At 44.0% G+C, this 12,869-nt stretch overlaps 1 long non-coding RNA gene across 1 annotated transcript in view; it reads left to right on the top strand.

The window, feature by feature from the left end:
* The window catches only part of LOC131886525 (uncharacterized), an 11,609-nt gene extending 3,826 nt beyond the window's left edge, over window positions 1-7,783 (top strand). Inside the window, exons 2-3 of the long non-coding RNA XR_009373931.1 lie at window positions 2,701-2,834; window positions 7,497-7,783. This is a non-coding gene — a long non-coding RNA (uncharacterized LOC131886525). The remainder of the gene's footprint in view (window positions 1-2,700; window positions 2,835-7,496) is intronic.
* The last annotated feature ends 5,086 nt before the right edge of the window (window positions 7,784-12,869 follow it).

A 12,869-nucleotide genomic window follows, 5' to 3' on the forward strand; every position in this document is an offset into this window, starting at 1 on the left:
AGATCTTTTCTCTTGCTCTCGCTCTATTGGAAGTTTGAGGGATAATCAACACTTCGTCGACTTCTTGCTGTGTCCCAAATATGTCGTAAGATTTCTTTCCACAACTAAAACAAGTCCTCAGATTTGTGCTTGTTAACATTCCAAAAGATGAGGTTTAAGTCATGGAAGAAATATGACATGAGCTTGTTTCGGTCAGGTCTATTTCGAGCCCTCTTGACAAACGATTCACTCCTCAGCTTTTCTCAGGAAAAGAAAAATGGACTCGCTTTCGTACGTACGGCGTTCATGCATCTGGGCCTCACTCGCCAGAGGTTCGTATCTAGAAATACGGGTTTCTATTCTAGTTTCTAGTGGCGTCCATTATCATCATTATGATTGCTTTCCACACATTAACCGCTGTCTTTGATCCGAAATTTGAGGACTTGCAATAGTCATCCACTGCTATGCTGCCAATTGATAATAGACGGCATTTTGTTGGTTGGCATTGTGTGCATGCATGCACAAACTCGTACGAGCGACCACGTTAAGAGAGCAGAAAAAAAATGATGACAGACAAAAAGGTTCAGGGCAGAGGAAATGAAATAATTCATTCAAGGGAAGTGGATGATAACGTACACCAGTTCCGGTCAAAATGAAGGAATGTGAGGTTCCCACGTGTTCTAGTACCGTCACAAATTACCTTAAAGATAACCGCAATTCGCTGAAGTAAAAACAACCGGATTCGACTTTGACAACAACCCTTGTCGAACGTTAGTCTAATGCACGAGTAAGGCACATGGAAACGCCCAAGAGGCCCTGGAGTTGTATAAAAGACGACAATGCATTGCTTGGTCGAAATTAATTTGTTGGCTTGTTGGTTTTTCAGTAGAGCGGAAAAAGTGACCGGGTTTTGGACTGACAAAAACATCGCCCCGAGTTTAAATCCCTCGTATTCGTAACATTACTGAGTGTGATAGTAAGCTAGCACTTGCTTTGACGCTAAATCAGTTGTATGGTACGGCGTTGATTGCTAGCCGCCGGACCATTCGAATTTCTGATAATTTGTCATATGCGGTTGGCTTTGCGGCGGGAAATATTGCTGAACCCAACCGATTCTGCGCTCCATCAATTTCTGGTCTCAATGCCTTGCATTCTTTCCAGGACGTTTTTTGAAGACACACATAGACTCACTCCACTCGCTAACATCACAAGTTGGCTGAGCAATTTCACGGCGAATTAACTTATTTGTTCTATAACTCGGCTCTTGGCACTTGCACTTGGCCCTGGAATATGGAGAAGAACGTGTCATTTCGCTTGTAACGACTTCACTCTAAAACACATAAGTAGGTGATCACCACAAGTAGAGATTTGAAAGATGTGAGAAAAGCACTACTAGAACATGAGATAACGAGATTAGCGCAATGGTGTCGTCGGCTTAAGAACAGTTTCGCCAGCCGTTTCATTTGCAATGGTTTTTATTGTCCTTGAATGTGACAACATGAACTTGATTATGTGCAGTACCGCCGTGGTAAACGATTGATCCTGGCTTCCGACAGGTTTGATATGCTATTTCTGCGCATATCTAAGGATGAAGTTTCGTCGATTTCTAAATGTGTCCATAGGAAAAAAAGCTATTCATAGCCATGAGCTCCCCCTCTCAGTTTACACTTGAAGTGCGTGCCTATTAAAACGAGAGGGTCCTCCTCGAATTATCTAGGCACACACAGGGGATGTACCCACTTCTTTGAGCTCTTGCTCAACCAAGATTAAGTATCCTTGTGAGTGGACTCACTAGCTTCCTCGCCTAACCTGGCATGAAAAGCCAGCCAGCAGAATTTGTTTAATGATAGGCTTTTTTCTCATCATGATTGATTAGCTTTTCCACTTTACTTTCCAATTTCGTTGCGGAACCACTCGTTTGTTATTGACTAATTCGCTCGTTGAGCCATCAATAGGAATATGAGTAGGAGCCGAGCTGCAGTGAAATTAGCACCCTGACCTGAGCAAGCCGGACTCATTTTTTATTGAAGTGTCTTTTAAGACAGCCTTCTTGAGCATAACGGCCCATCAGGATTGGGCTGCTTGACCGAGGTTAACTCACGTGGTATTTGGTTAGATTTTCTCTCTCCTCTTCTCTTTTGAATCCGTCAGAGTTTACGTATTTTCATGGGTAACGCGCCTGAGGGACGGAACTCTTAGTGTCTTGGATTGAGAAGGGGCCAGGATCATTAGGACCCGTGCCCGAGAAAGAGAGAAAGAGAGAGAGAAAGAGAGAGAGAGAGAGAGAATACGGAGAAAACGAAGGAAAAAAAATGTTGTGCAAGAAACGCGAGGACCAAGCCAAAATTTAAAGTGATGACATTAAGATAGATTAAAGATTGTCGGGATAAAGGGAAGGAGGCGAATAATTCGGTGATACCTATGCACATCTCGAGAGTGCTCAGCCCATGAAAAGAATGCTAAGTGAAGTACTATCTATGCTGAAATAAATTCAAGGGCGACCCCCAAAATTCATCCCCCCCCTCCTCCCCTCTCGAACAGAATGGAGCCGTTATGTCAGTTCCTGTGGGTTTTTCTTCCCCTATTGCTCAACTAGCGAGGAGTACGCAAACCTGGATGTCAATTGTTTTATTTGCATTCGATACATGAAATGGCCATTCACATGTCATCGCAAATCCAACGGACACTTTGAACTGACTTATCTTTCATTCTGACTTCCAGATCCAGTCTCGCGTACACCTTGCTGTGTTCCCGTGCCCCTCCAGATTCCATGATGGAGGCGGTTTCAACCAGACACCTCCCACTTCTGACCCTTTGGACCATCGTTGTTACGTTCTTCGCGGTTTCCGCTCAAGGTGAGTAATGCCCCTTTTTACACATCTAATCTGCCACAAAGAAAAAGATCATTAAACCTGACTCATACATCCCGGCTAAAAAGCACGGGTCTGCCCAAATATTGTGATGCGTGTTCTCTTTTTGTCCACTTCATCCCGTATCTCTTGGTTCTTTTGGCTCTGACTGCTTTTTTTGGCATTAGATTTGATCCCCACCGGTTGGAGGGTGGAGATGACAAGGGTGGGTTGTTGAAGATTGAAATGAACTCATTCAAGCCTTGTGTATGTAGTCATTCACATGCACATCTAACGTTGGTTTGCCACCCAGGGTTCTTTCATCTTGAGAGTCCTTGGAAATCATGAGTCAATCCTCCTATTCTCCTCCTCCTCCTCCTTCTCCTCCTTCTTATTCTTCTAATTCTCTTGCTGCTCTTTCGCCCTCCCTCCTTCTTCGCCGTATCTGTTTCCTTTGAATTTTTCTTCTTCTTCGTGTGTGCCAGTACAGATGAAACAATGAGCTTGACAAAATGAAGTTGTTTAAAGCAATCATCATCATCATCACCGTCTTGTCCCAGTGGCCTAAGTGAGCAAGTAACCGCAGTTGGCAATGGAAAAATTGAGTCCCTCACGAGTCCAACCAACAGTCGTGATTTCTCCCCATCGGTTTTTGATTGTGTCGCCCTGCGACAGAGAATTGTCGAGGCTGGAGAAAGAGAGCCTTGATGTGACACTCACATTTCGGAGGGGAGGGGTCCTTGATCGAAGGTGGGAGGGCGGGTGCTATAAGCATTATTGCCACAAAAGTAATGGCTCAAGCAATGCAATTGTGCTACCTTCTGAACTTCTGTCCATCGAGAGCAAGTAGACTAGACTTCCGCATACTTATGGTATTGACTGCCCAACATATATGTATGTGCAGTATTTTAAAACGTGATGTCTCTCAACAATGGCCGTCCAATAGTAGAGTTATGAGGTGCAACTGAAAGAAATTGAACCGAAAAGGAAACACTGAGTTCGACTTTGAGCTCTCAACAAGAACGTAGGGCGGCAAAATGGATACTTGTCCGAGTCAAGGATTCCGTCCGGAAAGGCTCCCAACAATTGTGATCGTGCCGAGATTGACCGAGACATCGATAAATTAGATCATTCTCCTTCGAACGCGAGTTGGTGAGAGAAGATGCAAAGCCTTCTGCCGGGCCTAGACGTCTCAACACGCCTTGTCGTGGAATGTGAAAGTACACATACCGAACAACTATGGCAATAGGTCATATTTCGTGAGTGCCAAGTCACTCACCCTGAAAAAACATCTTTTGATATAATTCGCATTTTTTGGGCGTGTGCGTGTGTGTGGGCGGATGGTGGCTAGAGGTGTTAAAAAATTCAGCCCAATATTTAAAAGAATGTTTTTTTGGTAATTGAGTCCCAAAACATATTAGCGGCGTGTCACTTTGCATTTTGACTGGGATTGAATTGTTTCAACCCCTGATAATGTGGGAGGCAGGCATTGTTATTAAAGAGTATTCGTGTCACCCCAAAGTCTGTAAAAAATGAATACGCCACCCGTTTCTTAGCTTTAACGTGTGTCCGTGATGTTTCTAAATATGACCTATTGCGTACTTTCGGAGTTGAGAGGAGCTTGAAAAACGCAGTATCTATGCCTTGTCCAGTCCAATTGGATAGGAAATCGTGAAATTCTTGTCTCTGCGGGTGACTGTTCAAACGAGTTGTGCTTATACGACACCACAGTGGGTAGGGGTCGTCCATTGATCGAGACAAAGTCATTTCCATTACTTGAATGGAGCCACCGGGACCAGCTCCATCCGTACTGACAGACATTGGCATTCTATTGGACTTTGGTCACGGTGAAACGGCTAAAAATGAGATTACCTGGGTCGGCCCCGAGGCCCCTTTTGTCTTTGCATATGAGTTATTACGAGGTCGCCGAGGCACATGACAATGATGGCAATGCTTGGGAGGACGGGACACCGGGAACCCGAAAGGGAAAAGGGTCAATTTGGGGGATTTGCCAATTTTCGAATGAACATCGAAGGGATTGTTTGGCGTAATTAAATTGCACTCAAGATGTTTGGCTCGAAAGGGAGGCGGACAAACCAGATTTTTATCTTAATTGTCTTGTTTGAGATCCTTGCTTTGCGGAAGTATACAGACGTACGGACGGACGTACAATGTGCAGTGCTTCGCTTCAACGCCCCCCCCCCCCCACTCACACACACTCACTCACTCACTCACCCACCCACTCAGTGGTGCGTCAATAGTTTAGGGTCTCTTTACGGTACTGTATTGTGAACGATGATGCTCCATGGCGGCAAACTCGACTTGCCACCATCCAATCAACCGACCAACCAACCGCACATTCGTTCGTTCACTCGTTCACTCACACACTCACTCACTCACTCACTCACTCCTGCATTTACGCATTTACCCACCCACATTGAGATCTATGTAGAGGCGACTTACTTGATCCTCATGTTGTCGATTCTCCGAGGCAGGAATTTCAAGTTTGGAACCGGACGAAAATGCAACCGCCCGCTGTATGTGCCAAACGCTCGCTTTCCTCATCTCCATTTATGGACTCGAGACACTTGGAACCATTGTGTACTAGATTCTGGTTTTTTTTTCAAGAACAATGTCTGATTACTTGGAAGAGGAAAAGTACTTGCTATCGTTAGCCGAGGGTTGATCGCTTTCCATTGAAAACAGGAGAGCTGAATTGTGAGAGATTGCAATCTTTAGTGCCCAACCTGCATCATTTTTCAATTAGATCCGTATACGACCGACAATTAAGCGATGAATGTTCTCAGATTGTTGCCAAGCTGCTGGGAAGGAGGCTGATTATACGTACACTACAACAATATGGTTGGAAACCCGATTGGACCGACAAGCTGGAAATGGGAAGCATACCACAAATTCAACTAGTAAACGTGGTTTGCTTGTTCAGTGATGCTCACATGGGTGTCATCCAATAGGAAATCAAAAGGAGCCCAGACTTCAGTGGATGAAGCGCAAATTGATTGAAGGGCCATAAAACAATTCGGTACAAACTCGTACTACCTACCGCACTATGTCTGTTGGTCTGGCTGAAATGATTCAATAGATCTCTAATCCAACCAAGTTTGTTTCCTCGGAACATTTCCCTATTTCCTTTTTCCTACTGAGGAAACCAAACACTGGCAACAGATAGAGATGTTGTTCATGATGATGATGATGATGATGATGATGAGACCTCTTAACGTGATCCATCTGTGCCGATGGATATCGCTTACCGACCGTTCTTGGCAATCCAATCAGGATTAAGATTTGGATTTGAGCCCCTTTATCAAACCATTGCCAATGTTGCTTCTTTATTTGTTTTTTTTTTGAGGAAGGGAAGCGCTCTACATGTACATGTCGGTATACAAACATTTCAAACCGTCCATTCATCATCCATTGCTCGAAAGTCCCACCACAACCAAACTAGAGCTCTGGAAGAATGCTTTCGGCTCAAGAATGTGTTGGCCCAACTATCACTGATTGAACTACGTACCGTAGATGTCTTTTTGGTATTTTTAAACTCGGGAATGTACGGCTCCGGGCTCATTTAGACTCCTCGTCGGAGATGTTCTGTCGTCTTGCTTTTGTGTGCATCAATGACGGACGGACTCCTGCAAACCTGGACATACACCCATCGGTGGGAGAGGAGCTCTTGCGAAACAAAACTGCCGAGGTTTCCGTCAGAGTTTGGAATGTGGAATGTAGTTACCGCCGGCACCACCAACCTACCCATCCATCCACCCATCCATCCATCCATCCTTGAACACAGATTCACTTAGGTCGCAATGCCTACTTTTGTCAGGTTGGGAGTGATAAGAAAGGGAGGTTCTTCTCCACCTGACCCGGATCGTTTTCATCGATCAAGAGCGAATTCCTGGCTCTTCGTCCCGCTCAAGTGCTTGCAAGTGTCAGACCACGGTCGGTTTCAATCAAAAAGTGTCTCTGGATGTCAAACGATGGCCACCTGGATTTCATTTTGACCAAAAATCATTGCTTTTACTTGGCTCGAAGCACCAACGATTCGTGGACTTTCGGCTATTGATCGATGGCAAGGTTGACTGATTTCACAATCAGACTTGGGAAAATTGGTTACAGCCCAAGTACAGACCCGAACCTAGAAGATTTAGTACTATCGCTTATCTATCTTTGTTGGTTTGCAACCCAAGACCATTTGAACTCGAGGAGACGATTAGACCTGCTTGAAAATGGCTTCCATGTACGTTCAGGAACTTGGGATAGGTTTGGCGGGCATTGGCACCACATCTATCATGAAAATTACTCATTGAACCCTAAATGCAAAAATCAATGAGGTCTAGCTCATGTTTTTGCGTGGCTTGCTCTCATTGTCGAGATGATGATAAATCACTCCATTCACCTTCATGCAGATTCTGAACGAACCCTTTTACAGCATACACTCGCAGCGAAAATATATCTGCGAGACGAGCAAAATGTTGCTCCTCAAGGACTACTGTGAGCTAGGCTTGGATCAAACCACGGAGCAACCTTACCCTTCGAGAATGTGTAAAACTACATGAATCCATTGAGAACATTTCAAGTTCAAGCCTTTACTGTGGTTCATTTCCCTATGCTTTGCTCTTCATTATGACAATCTCATATTAATGTCTCTTTCAGGAGACTGTCCGTCTTCATTGGGAACGCCACGGAAAGAGGTGGTTTGTTACTTTGAAGGCAAACGACCCGTATCCTCCCTGGATCCCTGCTTCTGTACCCATGTGATCTATACCAACATCGGTCTGGACGAATACTCTCGCGTTGAGGTCACCCAAGGTAAGTCCAGAGGGAAATGCTCGATTGAGATACCACCTTGGCCTCCTCAAATAGAGTTATTGTACGTAGACGAGTCGGTTCTAAGACGACTCGATAACTGCCAGCTTCTCAGAGAAAAGAGAGCGAGAAAAAATAGATACGAGATAGCTGATAATTATCATCCCTGATTGGTGGATGCATTCCATGTGGCGGAAGCTCGAAGAAATTCACGATTCCCTCACCATCTTTTACTATGTCGATGATAAATTGCGATAAGCCGTATTTCAAGGGTCGAATCTCGACCCGACAACAATGCTATCGGGCATCGTAGGCATTGAGTCGCGACCGTCGAACCACTACCAAAAGCTAGAGGGCTCAAGCAGTAGATGAACTTTTATTACCCCGCTATTCCTAAGCATAATATGTACGTACAATATTTTGAAAGGGATCTAGTGACCAAATTTGAAGCACCCACTTATCACAGATAGCTTTTTCGCACCACTGATCATTTCTTCTGTTTCTCCCTTTGAGCCCTATAAGGTTGTCTGCATCAAGTTTGAATAAGCCAAATATTCTCTTCAAGTTCAAGATCAAATATAATTATGATCTTTGCCTGCGGTGGGAGGAGAGGAAGCATCATTTCTCGATTCGTTGGAACGTCTCGCCTTTCAGGTCACGCGACGAAATCTCTAATCATTGCTTGCCATTGGGGGTTTGGCTGGAAAAGTGATGATATCCAAGCGAGCGATTGCGTCATTAAAATAGGTCTAAGTTGGTCTGTCCTTTGGCATCGATAGGTTGACGTCCTAAACGGTGATTTTCGTCGAGCCTCCCTATCCTTCAACTATCAAGTAGTTCCTTGGCCTCTTCCAATCGTCGTTCGAGCTACAGCACATTTTCAAGTGTTTTAGATCTTTAGATCAATGAGATTCTGGAAAGATAGACAAATGATCAGTCTTCGCCTAAGCTCAGGGACTATCATTATTAGAGCAACCTTCATGGCCTAGACATAGATTCTCATAATGCTTGCAGTTCGTCAATTGTACGCCTGGTCTATCAAATGTACAGAACAGAGGTAATGCAAGACCTATTTGATGCTCTTTGACATCTCTGTCGAGGGAATGCACTTTTCGTGCATGTAATTGAGTCTCAAAGCAGTTTTAAATGGAAGGCAATTATGGGAAGAGGGTTGCTAATCCTCTAGCAACTCCATTTTGACTATATACGTACCTATCTACGTGCACTCATTTTAAGCAGATCAGACCTAAAAGAGGCTTTTCGAAAGAGACAAGAAGAGGCGGCATGAGAGATGGAAGCTATAGAGAAATGATAAAAAATGGGTAAAACATGCTTTGGAAACATAAGTTGGACACGAAGGGCCTGGAATAACGTGTTTTTTGGTGTTACCACTCGACTAGATAGATTTTCGACACTGGGAATCATTCCAGGAAGACAAATTGGGACACAAATTGCCCCAGGGCCAAGACTGTTGGCTTATTAATCATCATTATGATAACAGTACTCGATTGTCACCGCTCGTACTCTGAAATGGAAGACGACTCTTGATGTCGCTAAGAATCCGGGCGTATTCTCAAGTGCTAATTAATACTGTCGAACGACATCCTAGGACAGTACTTTAAAGGGGGATTTAGTCCAATAGCGATTGATTTTCTTGTCTAAGGCTTGTAATTGAAAATGGCAATGCTTAGCTTTGAAGGCTCAAACGTCCCACTTTGTTTTTGAAGTCCGTGAACTAGATGACTTTTATTTCTAGTCTATGGTATCTGGCAATTCTAAACAGTAATGTACAGTAACAGGGATTGGCAATACCTAGTATGTAAATTCGACTCCCCTGCTTGCCTTCAGATTGTCGACCTGCAGAAAAAAATACAGCTAGTAACTTCTGGCTGAGGAAGTGATTTCAAATGCGAAATTTCATGCTATTTAGCATGCATCTCTGCCACGTTTTTATGCGGTGCCCAGTGCATTGCCTACCAAGCAGAAAATTGAATGAAATTGCTCTCAATGTGGTGTCTGTTTGCAAATCAGACTTCCCTGTACGATAATTGCGTTTTGGGAAGTCATTCCTTCAGCCACTAATTTTGTAGCTCAGTGGTTGGGAAAAATTATATCGGCTGGACAGTATGAAGCTAGAGGTTCGTCCTTTGGAAGGCATGGGATGCTTCATAAATGTATTTACGCAATTCGTCTCCGGTTGGGAAACGTTCGTGAATAAGCGATTTTCGTGCAAAGTCTCTCCAAATCTCCCATGATGCATTTGATACGCCCTTGATATCTTGTCACTTGTCACTGGCTTGGCCACCTGGAGTTGGCGTTAATTTGGAGAAATGGAGTCCCGTAAATTTATATAGCGACTCTTGGCCAGACAAGAAGACACCAAAACAAATTAGGTCAGCTTGAAAGAAACTGCACCTACCACTCCCATAAATAACCCCTGCTGTTCCTGTGTAATTGCGCCTGACATACAAACAATTATAATGAATACGGAACCAGATCACTTTGCTTCATACTATACCGCCACCACTTCAAAAACACCAATCAACGACCACCACAAATCGACCAATTAACTTGGATTCATCCGCAGACAAGTCAGTTAATCTCCGTCCAACGTGATCTGAACCCATGCCTATAGCTCATGTACACATTGTGCCACAGCCGCCATTCTTGAGCAAAATAAGAACTTGGTCGCTAGGCCTACTACAGTACTACCTCGGCTTAGCCAACACCCTTTGAGCCCAACATAGTCTTCCTGTATGTGACGGGCATCAATCAATCTAACTAGACATATGTCTATATGTATCATTGTCTATCACTTACATACCATAACGTGTCAGTGAATGGGGCAGTGGAAAATACAACACCAACAATTTGATGTTGATAATAATATTCATGACAATATCCTAATACGACGGCTCAATTGTTTAGATGCTTTAGCTCCCTTTGAGTGCATTTGGATGCCTTTGTAAAACTACCAAATCTGAACCCATTTTGACTTTACAAGCACGCGTTGGTACCACCTGTTTCGTGAGCCGATTTGTATTGGCCATAAATGCAACGGACCCCATGGATTGGTATAGCCACCGTCTGGCTTGTTTGAACTGAATCTTTAACAACGAGCTGTGACGCCAACTTCGTCGTCTTCTCCTCCATTCTTTGGCTACATCACATTTTAGTGCACACGCCATCAGCTAGACACGTTGTGCTTCCTCGAAGAACCCAAACATGGGTCAAGGTCAAATGGCTTCAACTTAAGAGGATTGGCTACGAAACTCCGTTGATGAGGATGAGTATGAGGGGATGGCGTTATGGTGTTGCTCACGGGCCCGAAATCCCTTTCCTCTCTTCTTCGCTTCGAATTGGGAAGTGCTCATTCATCTACCAATCACTCACATGGATCCAATGTGGTTGTTGATGTTACTGTTGTTATTACTGTTGTTGTTGCTGTTGCCATCTGGATCTGGTGTGTGCCAGAACGATGAGCCACAATACACGCAGTTGTTGGTTGGCTTCTTCTATGGATGAAATACTTGCACTCAGGACGGCCGAATCGATAGCCGAAACCGGAACCGCCAAAATGAGACGACATGCCGTTTAGCAAGACGACGCGGGGATTCTACGTTTCATTCATTCATTGGCTTCGGATTTCAGTTTCCGAATGCTTTAAGCTGTTGCCCTTAGAAATGTTTGGAAAAATCTTTCATGGTTAATCTTGTACTATGTAGGTATTTGTAAAGGCCAGAGAGCTGGAATGTCAATTGAAATAAACTTTGGTCCCGCAAGAGTTCTTATGAGATGACTGTGTTTCCAAGCAATTAGAAATGCGCAAGGCGTTGCAGCTAGTTGTGAGTTCCTCATATGATCATACCATTTGGAGATGAGGTTTCCTTTCTGAAATTGACCATTCATCATAAAGAATGGCAGTAGTGGCGCTTGAGAGCTAGGTAAGCAGAATCGCTCTGATCTCATACTTTATCATTCGCTTGCTTCTAGTCTGCCTCATGAAAAAAAGATATCAAGCCCTAATTTCTTTTAAGATTGCCGGATATCAATTCCCTTACCTTGAACCCAATCCATCAAAGCATCCACCACCACTAAGAACGATCCTTTTTGGACGGAGATGATGCTCTCGATCTTTTCATGATCTCAACCGTTTCACAAACAGAGACAGAGATGTTCGGTGGCTTCTGCATTTCCTCTCACCACTTGAAGATCCCGTCTCCATGGTCTTGATAAATTAGGTTTCTTTACAAGGCCAAATTTGAAGATTCAAGACGCAGCTGTCATTCAGTGGCAGCTGTGGCAACTTCTGTGTCATCGCTTCAAACTTGCTTGGCTGCCATGAGTTTGCGCGAGAAAATGAATGTGTTCGTGATTGCAAATGGAGGAGGGGGGGAATCGAATCGAATCATCTCGGAATGTTAATGAGAACCGTATTATATGGCTTAATGAAATAAATGAGCCATCTTCATCCTGGTTCTTACCGCAGGGTTTCCATAAGTTAGAGCCTGAAGGAAACCCAAGACAATTACAATAGTGCTCCTCCTTTCCCACGTGCGCAAAATGAAACTTTAATGGTTCCTTCATTGGTTGGTTCTTTCATTTACGAGAAAAGACAACGTCGCATGTGTTTCATCGTCTTTTGACGAGCATAATGTGCCGAGGGTCGGTCGGGTTTTCCGATACTTACGAGTGCTTCCAGGGTCGGTCGAACGGACGGAGGTTCATTCCCGATGATTGTTTTTTTTTTTTATTATTTAAGCTTATCCAGGCCCATAATCAAGGGTTGTTTTAAGGTACAAGATGTTGTTGAACGTGAGATCATGAAAAGCTAGGAGATCACGATCGACCATTTGAGCGTGATGACAGAATTTGTCATGAATCATATTTGTGCTTGTCTACGTACGTACAGTACCTATCCCATGTACTTGTAATGGCAACACCAAGCCTTAGAACGTCTATTGGGAGCACAACACTACTACTATGCAAACCCTCCACCCGCCTTCTCTGTCTCTCTGTGCCTTCCTCTGCGTCTTCCTCTGCGTCTTCCTCTGCTTCTTCGGTCGAATATTAATGTATCTCTCATCCATAACTGAACTCGTACTCATATGAGAACGCACACGAGTATAGTTTATGCATGAAAAGTCCTGTTAGTGGTCCGTAAGATGATTTAAATACCCACAGTCTAATCGTTTTCGTGGCTGGGGAATATTTCAACTT

Source organism: Tigriopus californicus, chromosome 1 (assembly GCF_007210705.1).
Source record: "Tigriopus californicus strain San Diego chromosome 1, Tcal_SD_v2.1, whole genome shotgun sequence".
In the NCBI taxonomy this organism is placed as follows: Eukaryota; Metazoa; Arthropoda; class Copepoda; order Harpacticoida; family Harpacticidae; genus Tigriopus; species Tigriopus californicus.